Here is a 16,729-nt window from a genome sequence, read left to right as displayed (position 1 = left end):
GCTCCAAAATTTGCTAACATGGGAAGATCTTTGCTTGATCAGATGAGTTGCTTCAAAAGTTGCCCTCCCACATGCAAAAGGCAATTTCAATTCACAGAAGAGTAGATTTATCTGAGCATGTGCCTCTGTCATTTTGGAGTGAATCCCTCATCTCCATTCAATCCTTAGCAAACAGCACTTTTTGTGAAACCACACCCAAATATGTTGTGCCTCTTTGGTGAGCCGAGCCATGACACTGCTAGGGGACCTACCTGTTGTGGCACTATAAGAACAACTGTCCATGTTTTTGCATAACAAGATTCGTCAAGTGGCTGTTTTCCTTTGTCTTATGGCCTTAGGATAGTGTCCAGCCCTTTGATTATCAAGATGTTTTAAAGTACTGTATCATTCATTTTGCTGTGTTGTGCTATCAGTGTACGCAGTGCTCTACAGAGTACAGAAGGCCAACACTCTGCCTGCAGAAGCTAACCCATTTAAAATGTGACCCGGCCCCGGGGGGGGGGGGAAATACATGGAAAAGGATGAAAATGAAGGCAAGGATGAACAGGGGAAGAATATGTCACTGTTCCTATTTAGGCTTCATTTAAATATGGTGTGGAAAGTGTGGACATCATAGGAACAGAGGTAGAAAATACTTTTGGAGTATCATCCCCAGAGGCACAGGTCAAGCTGCACACATTTCATGTACAGAAGAAGCTGGACTAGCGCCTGAGTCTTGTAGCAATGCTGAGAGCAGGACAGCACCCTCCATCATGCCTGAGGGCAGAATAGTTTTAATGGTTTCTGAGCAGGCCCTGTGAGACACAGTACTCTGTCCTCCAACTCTTCTTTACTTGCATGGCACACCTGGAAGATTCACTGCCACCAAAGGTGTCCTCCTCCATCTGCTTAATGGCCAGGCTGATGCTGAGAGATGGGGCATAAATTACTATCTGTGTGGGCCTTAGTAGCCAGGTACAGATGGTAAATCAGCATTTCTTTTAAATAACATTCTTCTTGTCTTTCTTTCAGATAGCATCTTTAGCTTAATAATTTATAAAAAGTGAAAGGCCAGGTATCTGATGATGCCTTTACCTCTCATTGTATGAATTGCATAACTTGGCTGGGCTTTCTTAATGGTGATGGTTGAATATGTTCTCTGCACATGCCCAGTGACATCTTCTGTCACTCATATTGCTATTTCACAAGTTCCAGAGTGTCAGCAGATTCTGCAGGTAACCTCAGGACTCTAGAAGCCCTGCAGTAAGTAGAACTGGCAAGAGATAATATAGTAAAAATATACATATGGGGCTGGCAGAAATCTTGTTAAAATACTATTGTCCTGGTCTAGGAAACGAAAGGAATAAGGAGCAAATATGAGTGCTTTAAGTTTAAGTGCCATGGGGTGATATATAAACAACATGCTTTGCATCACCACAGACTTTTCTGCCCATCCAGACATGTAGAAAATTCTTGATTTCATACTACCATCACACACCAGTGAAGCAGACCCCCTTTCTTTTTCCACAGTCACACCTGCATTTTCTGATCCCGACCCTTCTCTTCATCCTGTGAATAGGGCCTGGGTTTCTGGGGAAATGAGCTGTACAAACCAACCCAAGATTTCTCTGTAGCCACATCTGGAAATTGGTGGCAGAACAAAGAACTGCACTTGGATCTTCTAAGGCCTGGAGCTAACCTCCTTGCTAATCACTAAAAGAAGGATACGAAAAGAGCAATTTCAGAATAATTCACTTAATATTCCAGGGGAATAATGACTTGGCAGAAGATTAAACCTTCCAAACCAAGCAGTTGCCGGCAGGGGACGCTTGTGGTTTCTGAAATTCCAGTTGAAATTGCTCGTATGGTTTTTGGGCCTTCCTCTCTCACCCTAAAGGCTAGAAACTTGCTTGGGAAAAGAAAAGGAGAATGAAAGGCAGGGAGGAATTTCTAAGCAGGTTCCATGAGTCTTAGCAGCTGTGTTTATCTTACAGAACAAGTGAAATGAATTATGTTTTTGTTGAACCAGATAGTCACATCTATAAGCAGTAAGAGTTTGTTGTCTAAATCTTGATATCCCGAACCTCCTATAGCACTTGTCCTAAACCTTTCTGGGACATTACAGTAGCTACACCAATTAAGAGCAAAACTCTTCCTGTCCAGGCCTTCTGACACATTGGATCCTTAATAATCTCTGGTCTGTGTTTCCTAGAAATGATCTGGAAAATAACAGTAAGAGGTTTTTTTGTTGTTATTTTTTATAGAACTGAAAACAATTTTTCCCAAGCTGATTTCTTGACTGGAAGCCCAGAATACTAGACCACATCCAGACTACTTTTTCAACCAAATGTTTTCTGTTTTATTATTTTTGCTATTATTTATTATTTGTTTAAAATATTTTGCTCCACCTTTCTTCTTTAAAAGTATGCAAGGCAGCTTACATATTTAAAAAGCAATATTTAAAGCTGAAGACAATAATTATATAAAGGTGAGTTGCATCATTAAAAGGCAATATTTAAAGCTAAAACAGTAAGTATATAAATACTAAAAAGGATCAAATAAATACCATTCTGAGAAATGGTAAACCAAAGCAATATGAAAAACTCATTCAAAGCAGTAAGACGTAATAATCCATTTTAAAATCCCACTCAGGCAGCCAGTCACTGAGGGAAAGGTTGCCTGAAGAGAAAGGTCTTTTTGCCTGCTTGAGCAAGGACATAAAATATATAATGGCAGAAATAACAGCTGAATTGGCTGTGACAAGTACCTGCAACATCCATGTACCAAAGAATACTCCTGAATTTAAATAATAAAGAATATAGCTAAAGACAGGAGAGGAAAACTGGAGAAGAGTTGTAAGGTTGTATCCAGGGATTTTTCAAAAATGCTAACAAATATTGATAATTTATCCATACATGATTATGGGAGCATACCCTGATGTATAGGTGCCCATCTGTGATCTAATTGTACTGAATGGATGCTAATATGCTATTGCTGAGTATGTTTGAAGCAAGTTTTCAAGTCACAAAGCAACATTTAAAAAAAGTCTCAGGCTGCCCTAAGCTTTGAGAGTGCAATACTGCAAATAGTAGAAATCAGCACTTATGCAATGCTATAGGTTTTCACAGCACTTCACATAGCACTTCATACCATTTCAGAAAGGCTTACTTACAGCTATGCCATTAGGTGGGTCCTCACTGTTATGTGCCTATATTTCAAGAGGAATGTGTAGTGGCTTTGACCCCATAGAATACTCAAATATCTCCTATCAGGTTTGTTGCTTCAAGGGAGATTTGATCCACACACTTGCTGGCACACAACTTAACACTCTTAGAACGTAATCGTAGTGGGACTTATTCCAAGTGTGTGTGTGTGTGTGTGTGTGTGTGTGTGTGTGTGTGTGTGTGTGTGTGTGTGTGTGTGTGTGTGTGTGTGTGTGTGTGTGTGTGTGTGTGTGTGTGTGTGTGTGTTACAATTTGCAACCTTTGGGTAGAGTGGGCGGCATATAAATTAAATAAAATAAATAAAATAAAACTTCAGTATGAATACATGTAGAACTGAATCAGTGAGACCTGTAAGTCTCATTTATTCAGTGGATCTTGTTGAAATTTGCCAGTAGATTTAGTCTACTGTACCTGATTTGAACCCACCCCAGCAACTATAGTTGGGCTAAATTAGGGATAGGTAAAATGAGGACTTCCAGATATTGCTGGACTGCAACTCCCATCAATCCTAGCCAAACAGACAGTGGTGAGGAATGCTGGGAGTTGTTTTCCAAACAACATCTGGTGGGGGAACTAACTTTGCTGGCCACCCTTGGGCTAAATCCAGTTGTTAGTCCCAACTAGATTTGACCCATTAAGACTTGTGAACAAGGATGGGGGCTCCAGTCATGGGATTTGGTGTCAAGTCAGACTTACGTCGCACTGGCGACTCAGACTTGGCTTGATTTTTTTCCCCAATGACTCAGACTTAACTCGCAACCCACCCACTCTTCCCTTTTTTCCTGGGGAAAAACACTTGTTTTTAATAGGAACTTGAACTTGGGACTCGGATCTTGGTACCAAAGACTCGGACTCAGAATTGGGACTCAGACCCAAGGACTTGCCAACATCCTTGCTTGTGAAAACTTATTTAAAGACCATTAATTACATAAATCTCAATCTAATCTAAGACCAACAACTGAAAGTAGCTTTAGAAAACTATCCCCCCCCCCCGTCTGCTCAGTGCAGTATTGGGATGCATATACAGTGTGCACAAAAATGCAAGCGTGGAATGATTCATTTTGAACACAGCCCTGGGAAAAATCAAGGAGGGCCGTATGCAAACTCCTGTCCTATTTAAGGCTGTGCAGAAGAAAGAATCTCAGCAGATACAGCTTGTCATGCAAGCTAGAGCTACTAAAATCATGTCCTTTTTCCTTTGTATCTGGCTACCCTTTCTAGAATCCCTTTGAAAGAAATGGGATTTCCATTTGACTCCCTGGAATAAGTCTGGCCTTACCATGAAACCCTGTGCAGACAGTTGCTTAAGGCTACATATTCTAAGTGGGGCACTGTCTTTTCCTGCCACCAGCCTCCATCCTACATCTGTGTGCTAAGCCTTCCCCCTCTGCCCCCCACACTTTCGCTATTTTGCCTTTCATATAGTAATCATGTACAGAGGCCCCACCAAAGAAAGGTGGCAACCCCACCCAGTTCCAACTTTGCAGCTGCTTAGGGAGTTGACCTGCAATATCAGTCTAGGTGTGAACCCCTTCAAAGGAAGTCGCCGGGTCTTCCTCCAGGCATGGCCGAAGTCTGCAAAGGAGCAGAAGCCCAATAATGCCTCGTAATGAAAACCCTGTGGTGTGTTTATAATGAACAATTTGTATCTCCAGTTTATCTTGACTCAAATGACTAACTAGTCTATCGTTTCAAAATCTAAACTGGGCTGATGCCTTTATAAAGCCAATGAGAAAGCACAAATATGTATGCAAACTTTTGAGATCTTCACATCTCTCCATGAGGCTTGTTGTCATAAATATCAGCCAGGGAGAGGAAAAGGAATTGGTGGGGTGGTGATGGTCTTTAAGTCATGTAGAATGCATGTTTTGCACGTTGTCCTGAGAAGTAATGAACAGAAAGCATCTCTACAGACTTAACAGTGGGGCTCATCAGATGGTATCAGGAAAAGCAGTAAAGCATGATTCTCCCTTTTGAAAATGTGGCTCCATGTCTGCTTGATAAACTCAGCCTCATCTCAGTCTTGTTTGAAACTTGCAGGCTCCTTTGCTGGTAGAAGACAGAGGGTAATGAAGCAGTTCTTATATTGATAAGGCTGGAAATTATTTTCAGTGTTGGACTGGAGAAAGACATTCAAAAGAGGCTAAAACAGGTAGCTGTACATAGTGGTTGGAATGGACTAACCCATAAAGCCCCAGTTTCAAGTGGCCTAAAAAGTTCTTCTTTACGGGTAGCGTCTCACTGCTGAATGGCCAAATTTGATATTTTTGAAGTCGCATAAAAAGCAGAAGGAACCATACTGGCCATAAGAGAAATTCCAAAATCCAAAGTGCAAATTTTAAGAAGCAATTTAGAGTGACAGGTTGTAGTTAAGTGCATTTGCCAATTCACAAGCAAGGATTTTATTCCCCAAAATAGGGATGCACAGGTTCAAGCACACCTGAAAGTTTTTGAATGTTCTTCTCCTCCTCCCAGATGTGTGCTGCTGGCTCACTGTTAGCTGGGATGCAGAACCACTCTGTGGCAGTGGTGTAGTAGCAAATTTAGAAGCAGAGGTGTTCATCATTACAGTTTGCATAGCCAGTCCCCATAAAGAAAATCCAAAAGCTCAGGCAGCTGGATCAGTCCATGTCAAGAAATGAGGATCAGGTCTTTTGTAAAGGTAATGACTCTTAATTGTCTATTCAAAATCAAGCCACTCTCAGTGCTTTGAGTTACAGGAGAGATAGAATGCAACAATATATTTTTCCTGGGAAAATCTCTTTCGCTCCTAGCCATTATGAAGACTATAGCTGGGATTAGAAATAACAGGAAAGCTGAGTTGGAGGTGGCAGATGATACCACAATTCCTGATACTCAGAAGGTCTTGGTGCTTGGACACTACAAGCCCTAACACCACTATACCACCCTTCTACAGCCCACACATGCACAGAGGAGGTCATCCATTGAAAAAAGTGAATTATTTGATATAGCATGTAATCCTATATCATGCTATATATCATATAGCATGCTATATAATTCTGACAAAACATAGCAGGAGAAGGAGTACATGCACATTTTGTATTTTGAGCCACACAGAAATGTTGCAAGAACTCAGCACATCCCTGTTGTGTACGAAGTTTGGCTAGTACTTGAGACACACAATAAAAACAAAATGATTGCTTTACTCACCATATTTCAAGTAGTCGTGTTATGTCATGGGAAGCTGGCTGCAGTTACTAAGCGGTGACCATCTGCATACACACCTGGAAAATAGGAATTATTCATGGTTTGGATTAAGAGCTTTATCTGAACATCAGAGCTGGGCCTCAAAACTTGTTCTGAATGTATGTAATTAACCAAGTACATGTGAGTGCTTTTGGGCATGTGAAGAGTACTATCTAGCAGCAACCCAGCAAGACTCCCATTGTATAAGATAGAATGCCTATATAGATATCTGGGATTCAGGATAAGACACACAGGGCAAACAATATGTGTTCCAGGTAAACATAGGCTCACATTCTATATTACGAGGAGCATATCACTGGGCAATGGGAACTTGATCGCATTCTAGAAATGTGATTCTGGCAGATCTTGTGACTTACCATATTAGCAAAAAATGTCGGTGCTTACCTCCCAATGAACAGTCACCGATTATAGAACAAAGTAGGCCAATGAACAAACCACAAGAGATGTGAAAACCACTTGCTGTGATAGTAAGATGTTTTTCAGCCTTATCCTCTAATGACGTGCTAGTTATAATGTTCACTTTGACCTCCATGCACCAACTTCCATCTTTTTAGAAACAGATTGCCAATCACTTTTCCCTTTTCTACTCTTCAATGGCTGTACATGGAGGTAAATCTGTAGTCCCTTTCCTGAAGGAAAGGAACAACAACCTGCACCTGATATCCAGTTTTAGTTGGAATGAAGAAGGAAAACTGCTTGCAGGCTCTATACAGGACTAGTTTGGAGTGGGATTTGGAAAGAGAGAGAATTGTTCTAGATAAGCTTTTTGAAACAAACAAACAAACAAATGAACACCATTAGACTAATAGCCAATGCAGTTGACATTCCTTTGTTTTAATGGGGAGTCTTAGCTGGGCAGCCCTTTCTATACAGTACATCTGGTGTTGAGAGTGATAGGGAATGTACATGAGAAGCTGAGCCAAGTGAATATTACTTGAGTGTTAGCGATAGGACATCATCCTCCATCACACTAGACCTGTTTAGGGGTTCAGACACACAAAGCTCTGTTCTGCAACAATTTTCAACCTGCTCAACATCCATCACCACCTAAAGTAATTACCTCACTCTGCCCAGTGGTAGGGCTGACTATTGGAGAGACATATATAAAGTATTGCTCATGTGAGGATCTGCAACCAGAAACAAGAGGCTACGCGGCATTTTTTAAAAGTACATTTACTTCTTTTACTCATTTCAGTGCAATGTTGATGATAAATGAATGTAAACACTATGCACATCAATGTTGTCATCAAAGGAAAAATTCATAACAGTGCCCTAGCAAAATACCTGTTGGTTTTACCAGTTGTGTTTGTATCTGTCTTTTCCTTCTTCTTTTCCTTTTATGAGTTTATGGCCAGAAGGCAAGGTTCTTACCAGTAGTACATTGACTAGATGAACCAAAGTGAAAGAGAAGGCAATCTTATCTCCTGTACATTCACAATTGCCTTGTCTCCAGAAAAGAAAGCAAACAGTGAAGACAGAGAGATCTTTTCATAGACATCCGCTGATATTAGACATAGTACATTAGAGATACTACTACTACTAGTAGGCATTCTTCAGTACCAAGAGACTATGGTAACGTGCTATATATGGAGGTCTTGGAACAGTGTTTAGTGTGGCTGAGAAGGACACACTAAGGCCACATTAGAGATACTATGTACACAAATAATTTTTCATCACAGGAACATCTTCCAGCACTTTATAATTATAGTGTGTCTGGAGGAGGCCTAGAGACCAAGGCCTACGTCCAGTTGTTGTTAGTCTCAACAAGAGTAGACCCACTGAAAGCTCAGTCACACATGTTTTATTTTCACCCCTTTTTTGGAATTGATGCATTTTTAAATGCGGTCACGTTGTGTATATATTGGTGGGTACGTTCACATTATTGCGCAAAGAAGCGTTTCGTTTCCAGCTATTTGAACTGTTTTAGCAGACTACATTGTGCAAGTGTTTTAAATTGATTCTTTTACCATGAGGATTGTGGGGCAATGCTGTTCCTACTAAGCCCTTTTTCAAATCTTTAAAAAAAACCTTTATACTGATAAATGCTGTCTTCCACACACACACCCCGCAAACAATCCCAAGTCGGAAATGGCCCTTTCTCTGCTCAAGCCCTTATTCCCCATCCACAAGGGTGGTGGGAAAGCTGTCTACTCCTGAGCAATGTATTCCTGTTGTTTTTGTGACTGCTGCTACAGCTATGACAAACGATTTATCAATATACCTCTAAAAAACTTTTTTTAAAAGATACACAGCACCCAAATACCTGACCCCTTCACAAAGTAAATAAATTGACAGTGATATTCACATTCTAAATGAATTCAATTGATACATGGTCGGTACATTTTAAAACAATCTCACGGGGAAGGAGGAAATAAACTGATTGTTGTAGCAAATGAATCTATGTTAGCTGTGTGTTGTGTAAACAGAAAATTTTGAAACGATGTAAATGACATCAAAATCTGTATAATTGGGGTTCTTTTGGCATGGGTGATCAAACCCTGACTCTAGCAGAACTTGGTAACTAACCACTTATGTAAGTACCACTGATTTAATGAGTCTACTCTTGTTGAAATGAACAATTGGATTTAGACTCACATCCTAAGAGGAAAGATGCTGGACATATACAAAGCCTACTAAAGTATTTTTTTTATTACAGCTTCCACGCTAGCAGTGGAATTCTTGAAGCTGTGGTCCAAAAACATAAATTTTCCATGTTATGTGGATATGTTAATGACAAGAAGAGACTACTGTATTTAGTGAACATCTGAAGGGCTGTCACATAGATAATGGACCAAATCTCTTTTATGTTGTTCAAGAATGGTAGGATCTGAAGCAATGGGTCCAAATTACACAAAAAATACTGTTGACTACACATTAGGAAGAACTTCCTGATGGCACGACCTGTTTTAAACCCTGCATTGGGGGTCTAAAACACAGATGGATGGCAACCAATCATAAGCAGTGGATGATGGATTTCTTGCATCGACAAGGAGTTAGATTAGATGAAGTTTAAGATTTCTCCCAGCTCTTATTATGTGATTGTATGTCCTCTGGACAAGGAATTTGTTTAGATTCTTTGTAACCCCCACCCTACCCCCATTTAGACAGAGTCTGATTTTATGAAGTCATTTCTCCTCACCCCAAAGCCTCCTTTCTATCTTGTGGTGAATGCCTCCATTGTCAATTATTTCATGAACATTTGACACATTTCCAAATGGTTTCCTGGTGGTCTATGCATAGATAGCCCAAGGAAAGAACTGAAGCACAGAGACATGTGTGGGATAAGAATGTGGAGTGGACGGAATGGAAGAAAATTGTGGTGGTGGAGATGTCGTCCTTCCTTTTTGTCATGTTGTTGGGATAAATGAACAGAGGCTTGGCTTCCGACTGGACAGATTAGGGACTGTAATGTAGGAATTCAGTCGCCATGGTAGGATTCCATACCATAAATAAACCAGTCCTCACTCTCAGTCTTGCACCTGTGTTTATCTGTCTGTCTCTGCTTCCGCTTAGCTAGGAGGGAGGGGAGGATGGGAAGATCATTGACTGCTTGAGCAGACTTGTGTGGGGCTAACACACACACACACAGTAGGACAACCCAAGAGAAAGAGGAAAAGCAGAATTATTGTCCGGTTTTCACAGTGGGAAATAGTATGTAATCTGAAAAGCAGCAGCACTTCATACGGTTTGCTGTTACAAGCAATGGTGCCTAAGATTACACATTGCTGAGGGGTCTGATGGGGAGCATATCTTAGAGAAGCTTAGAGGAGCAGGGGGGGAATGGGTATGGTAACTATGGTGACTAGTGTGAAATGTACTGGGTTAAGGATTAATACAGGTTTTGCTGTGAGACCTCAAAGGCAATTTAATTCCATGGAGAGTTGGGTTGGTAGATGAAGCATTTGGACAGGCATGTTTACAGCGGAGGATATCTGAAGGTTTATAGCACTGATTGGTAACACAGCCTTCAGTTCTGAGAAAATTAAATTAAGAAGTCTCAAACCTTCAGTGATCTCCACATCTCTGGGGGTTCTTTGGAGAAGCCATGATGATTAAATCAAGTTTCAATCTCCACCATAGGAAAGATTGTGAAGGAAAGCTTTTCTTTGTAACAGTATTATGGGCCAGCTGCATGGCTTAGCTATATCTAAGAATCAAACTAGCACATCTTATAGTCTAGGAACTGCAGAGCTGGAAGGGATAATTGACTCTAGCTCCTGTCAAGGAGCCACAATAGGAATCTTACTCCCAACCTCTGGCTCCACAGTGAGATACCTAAACCACTAAGCTATCCAGCAGTCCTTAGAAGGTAACAGCATGTTAGTGTCCAAGCAATGTGCCGTATTTTTCGCTCCATAAGACGCACCTTTCCATAAGATGCACCAATTTTTTAGGAGAAGAAAACAGGAAAATATAATCTGTTTTCTTCGCTCCATAAGACGCACAGACTTTCCACCCCTGTTTTGTGGGGGAAAAGTGCGTCTTATGGTGCGAAAAATACGGTAAGTCTTTCAATACTTTGTGCCTAAGCACTCAGACTTACAGATGAAATCCAGCTATCTCTCAATGATCAATCACAAAACAAAGCAACTTAATCTGCAAGGTACGAGAGAGAAGCCATGCTAGAAGAAAAGCTTATGCTATCTCAGGACTTAAGAAATTCCCTCTTCTAATGGCTGCTATCTGTGTTGTCTAACTTGACCCTATGAACAATTGCTATGTCAGGTGGCTTTTCAAAGAAGAGTGATACTGTAAGGCTATGGGGGCTTGAGGAGAATGTAATGGAGAGATTGTTAAACAATTACAAATTATATTCAGAGCTCTGCCTTGGCCACCACAGGTTACAACAGCTGATGAACGTGGCATCTAGAAGAAAACCATAGTCAACGAATTATAACACTGACGTAAATAATGACAGGGAAGAATACTCAGTAGTAAGTCTTGTGATGTGACTTTCAAGGAAACATTGTTGAAGTAGCTGTGGTTAGGGAACAATTTGCTACATCAGAACGAATTTAGAAGGCATTAGAGTTGTGGGTGTCATTTTGCCTTTATGCTGGGATGGTAAGTCTTTAGCCCTCCTGATTGAGGGCATTTAAGGTCCCATAATCTCTTATTGTTGGCCATGCTGGGTCTTTTCTTTATTCATGTCAAAGGTACCACAGTACAATTAATAAGTACTGTATATCAGATAATTTTTGCCCATTGAAGGACAAAATCAAAAGCCTTGGGGGCAGCTAGCATCAAGTCTTCCATGGTACATGCTGAGGGGCATAAAGTACACCAACATACAAAAAGTGTGAAGTTACTTGTTTTTTTCCATGCTCACAAAAAACTGTGCTGCAAGTAAACCCATCATTTTCTTAAGCTCATTTTGGTTCTGCCGACTCCAGTCAGTAGCCTGTTAAGTGACATCCAAGTAACACTGCATATGGCCATCTATTTTAAGAACTGGGAACCTCTCTCCCCCCAAAAAATTTAGTCCTGTCATTCTCTACTGTTCCTATGAGATTCACAAATGTTCTGAATTTTTATTCCCTTTATTCCAATCTGGGAAGTGTGGAATGGCATCCAAAAAGCATATGTGCATTTAATGTACATGTTTTCAGTTTTTCACTATTAGTTGTCACATCTCTGCATATACCATTGGCTGCAATGTCTGCTCGGTAATTGATTTTATAGCAAGTAACTGGAACGATGATGGGCAAAGGGTATCCTTCCAGATGTTACTGGACTGCAGCTCCCATCAGACCTAGATAGCATAGCCAATGGTGAGGAATGCTGGGGATTGTAGTCTGGTAGCATCTGGATGGCTGTATTTGCCTGCTCCAGCTTTAAAGCAAGCTGCTGTGACTGTTATATGTGTCTGACAAATTACTCACTATAGCTTACCAGGAGGGGGGATTGGTGGAAGTATTTTACAACATCTAATAAGATAGCATCTCTTACATCTCTTCCCAACGGTAATATGCACACATCTCCACTTTCATGTTACAGTTATCTCTGGGATTTGAAAAGCAACTTTTCTAGACAATAAGCCTATCTCCAGTATGGAAACAGCTACTCATCCAAGGTTCTGGTTCTTTCCTATAACACTTGGGGCCAGGATATCTGAGAGGTCACTTGCCCTCAAATGATTCTTCCTGGAATCTGCATTCATCATTTAAAGCCATATCATATGTCCTTAACAATTGCTGGAGTAGTGAAGCTGGGCGCTCAGGAGCTGAACCAGGGCCTTCTGTGTAGCAGCTCCCCTGCTGTGGAATTATCTGCCCAAGGTCATTAAGTTGGTTCCCTTGTCATTAGTTACAGTTTGGAAAAACGATACTAACCCACCAAGCTTTTACAGATCAAGACAGCTCTGGCAGTTTGGAGGATTTTTTAATTGTTATGAAATTTACCAGTTTTGTTTTAGCTTTTCTTGTAATTGCTGTGTTTGTGGTTTTTATGAGAACTACTTCAAGTGCTCTTTGAAGAGAAGACTGGTTCAGAAATATTTTAGATAAAAATGAATAAGATTTACCATATATGGCCAGACGCACCTCTGCATTGCTTGATGTTCCATGAATCTATCGTCTTCTGTATATTATAAAAAGACCTGGAAAAATTAGGGTTTTTGCATTACAAATCACAGAATCACAAGGACTTGTTCCTGAAATCAAAAGAATATGTTCCCCGCTCAGGTTATGTGTAAGCTAGATAGACTTTTCCCATCCCCCTGTCCTGCAGATTTCTTATGCCACCATTCTTATAGTTATCTATCCATCAATGGTCATATTGGCTGTTTTCCTATATGACAGGAGTGGCAATCTAACACATTTCAAGAAGCGCAGAAAACATTGAGCTTGGCTATTTGAAGTAACCAAATCTAATACAAGAACAAACCCTCTGTGCACATGCAGCCCAGTGAAAGCCTATGGACATATAGCCTCTGGATCTAACCTGCCACAGCTCTCTACAATTCCCTTTGTCCTTGACCCGCCAGTCTTCAATTAGGAATTTCTTCCCTGCAACTTTGGGGGCAGTGGATATAGGGAAAAATGATGTGGGGAATGAACAAAGGATGAAGACTCCTCAAGATGTACTGTATTCTGGATCCTACAATATACATGCTCTGAGAAGTCCTACTTTTTTAGACTGGTAGCTGGAAAATTTGATGTTTTAAAGCTCTGATTCTGTAAAAGGCAATTGAGAGGATTTCAAATGCAGGACAAAGTATACGGCAAAAAGTAAATCTGCTTAAAGCAAGAGCTGAATTTGCTGCCTACTCCCCTCAGGTGCCCGAGTGGACGCACCAAAAAAGTTACAAACACCAGATCTTTTTGACTGGAGGCCTTACAAAATCCTGAGGGCCTTCTCTGTGAACCCCTCCTTCCTATCGCGAAGGCTCCGGGGCACCTCCTTCTTCTAGCTGAACTGCATCCAGAGCAAGCACATGTTTGTGAAGGCCCTGCTGATGCACAGCCCTCTCCCCACTTTCATGCCTCCGCCACCCCAGCCCCCTCCCTGCAAACCTCAGCGTTGCCCCAGGGTGGCCAGCTAAAACCAGCTCCTGGCTGGGGCCAGCACCTTCCACTGGAGCCAAATAATTGCTTGGTCCTTTGTTGTTTGGAGTCTACAGCCCCGGGGCCTTCATTTGTGGGAACTTGCTGTGGCTAGTGCCTCCCTCTTTAATTACCTTTTCTCCTTCTGCTCAAACACCCGCTCCCTTGGCTTACTCACTCCCGGCAGCAGCAGCCGGGTGTAACTCCCAAAAACTCTCGCCCTTGAAACTGGGTCTCGGCAGCAGCTGCCTCTCCCCTCCCATTCCCTCCATGCTCCGGCCCTGCGCCCTACAACAACAGCCACAAGGGCTTTGTAGCAAAACACTTAACAGAAACAAATGTGAACAGTGGTTAAAGCAGGAGCCTTCGAGCCTTATTATCCCCAGACTAGGTTTCAGTTGTGGCTTGGCTTTGTGAACAGCATGAGAAGAGTGCTGCTGGATTAGAAGAAGGAATCGTAACATCCAATATTCTTTTCTCCATAGTGGTCAACGAGACATCTCAAGGATGTCTTATTAAGCAGGTGGTAAAGGTAAAATCCCACACCTGTTATTTGCATCTGTTACATTCAGATATGTTTCTTCTGAACATGGAGGTTCCATTTAGCTATTGTGGCTACCAGTTATTGATAGATGAATCCTAGATTAAATTGTCCCTTTAGAAAGACATTTAGCCCACTGATCAACTAGACCCACATCCTCTGGCAGATAATTCGACCAGTTATATAAAACTACAACTACAACTGTAACTGTAGATATAGATTTATAGATACATGACAACGTTCCTTTTGCAGCCCCAGAGCTCTGCTCCCTCACCTCCTCACCTCATTCTAAATTTCTCAACTAAATGAGCCCAAATTCTAGGATTATGAGTGAAGAATAAATAAACCTGCAGCCCTCTCTTCTGACATCATTATCCCTGACTTTTCAGCACCAAGACCAATTGAGCCCATTGACACTGAATTCCTAGACAGTGTCATATGAATACCAGTTCATTTTTTTCCTGCCAGGTTCATCATCTTCAACCCACGTATAGGTTTAAGTGTAATATGGTTTTCGCTCTTCTACAAATACTAGAAGCATATATTGCATGTGGCCATTTGCAAATCAGAAAGACCTTGTTTCGGTGCATGTTTGATATTTGCCAAAATCCCATTCAGAAGAGATGTTGGGGTTTAACCAACGGCTTCACTCCAAACTATCTAAAAGACCGCACCTCCCTCTGTGAGCATGTTCAGGTCCCACCACATTCACAGGCATGCTTGATGGGGACACGGGTAAGGGCCTTCTCTCCCACTTCTCTCAGACTCTGGAACTCCATGGAAGCTAGACTGGATCCATGTTTGCTGTCTTTCCACAAGCAGGTGAAGACCTTTCTCTTCAGGTAGATCTTGGATTATTGTGCTCTGCTGTTTTAAATGTGTTTTTACTGTTGATTTTATTTACTATTTTTAAAGTAAGTCTTATTTAATTCTTTAAAAATATTTATATACTTCCTGTTTTTAGTTTTTAGATTTTGTCTTTTTAATGCTGTAAGCCCCCTTAGGTCCTTTCAAAGAGAAAGCCAGGAGAAAATATTGTAAATAATTGGTCTTTATCCTTCAAAAGGAAAGTACCATGATGACTCCATTGTTATTTCTTATTGTTTTTCTCTATGGCTTTGCCAATACTGTAGTATCATAGACTTTCCTGTCAAGGGAAAAGCAGAATTATATATAGTACTGAAAATAGAACTGCTTTGTAAATTTAAACAAAGGAACTATGATAGTTGCAGTTTTATCTTCAGTCCTTTTTCTCATCATTCCCAGCTCTGAATGTTCCCTATTTATTGTTTCTTCACATTGAACTGATGGTTCTCTGCAAGTCCAACACAACACCAAGATTTTTTCCCTAGTTGACTTAGTCACAGGGTGTGACTAGATCGGGATTTGTCCAACTGTTTGGTCTGCTCAGGGCATGGGCTGGTTTTCTTCTTTTCTCATCGACTCCATGATGTAAATGCCATCGTGAACCAATCTGTCCCTGATGCATTCCGATCTGGATCTTTCTGGCTCCCTGTCAAGGACCATTTTTTAAGGACATTGTTTTTTAGAACATTGTTTTTAGGACAGTTCCATTTAAGTTCATTTCCAGCACTTATGATTGCTGGGATTGAACCAAAACTTAAGCTTTCAATTTCCCAATATCATTAAGTGGCAGAGTGCTTAATCTACTTAACAATATTGGGAATATCAAAGTTTCCTCCAGTCCTCTATGGAGGGGGAGAGAAGGGAATAAAAGGTGGGATTTTAAAAAAAAAATCCTCATAGGGCAACGGTGATGCACTATATCTTTAAGAATGTTTTTTAATTGAAAACCTCCTCCCAGAAAGAAGTGCAGACAGGAGATGATAAGGAGGGGGATCTCCCCCTCCACTTTAAAGGAAAGTTGGCCAAATAGATTGGATGAGATATAGTATGGTTTCCTGAACTGAAACCAAATGGCACACTGAATCTCTTATGCAACCCTAAAGCAACCCTATCTAGCCCAATCCAGCCCACTCCAACTTGGCCATCTAGCTACACTCACAGTCATTTCAGATACTCCACTGAACTAGCCATATATATATACTGTAGCTATATTTTTAATTATTGTTTCTGCTTTTATTTGCTCCGAATCTCATTTGCTATTTTGTTTCTCAGTTGACTTTGAGAAACCTGTTCTTCACATGCTGAATTAATTGGTATCATTCACAATCTAGGCTATTATAATGTTT

At 40.9% G+C, this 16,729-nt stretch overlaps 1 long non-coding RNA gene across 1 annotated transcript; it reads right to left on the bottom strand.

Moving 5' to 3' along the window:
- Window positions 1-3,456: 3,456 nt before the first annotated feature.
- On the bottom strand, window positions 3,457-12,679 carry LOC110074828 (uncharacterized). Its single transcript, XR_012088625.2, has 3 exons — window positions 7,716-12,679; window positions 6,375-6,448; window positions 3,457-5,252 (listed from the first exon to the last, which is right to left on the bottom strand). It is a non-coding gene; the product is annotated as an uncharacterized LOC110074828 (long non-coding RNA).
- Window positions 12,680-16,729: the final 4,050 nt, after the last annotated feature.

This window comes from Pogona vitticeps, chromosome 6 (assembly GCF_051106095.1).
Source record: "Pogona vitticeps strain Pit_001003342236 chromosome 6, PviZW2.1, whole genome shotgun sequence".
Taxonomy (NCBI): Eukaryota; Metazoa; Chordata; class Lepidosauria; order Squamata; family Agamidae; genus Pogona; species Pogona vitticeps.
The sequence above is the reverse complement of the archived record's forward strand: the minus strand, read 5'-3'. Positions and strand labels throughout refer to the sequence as shown.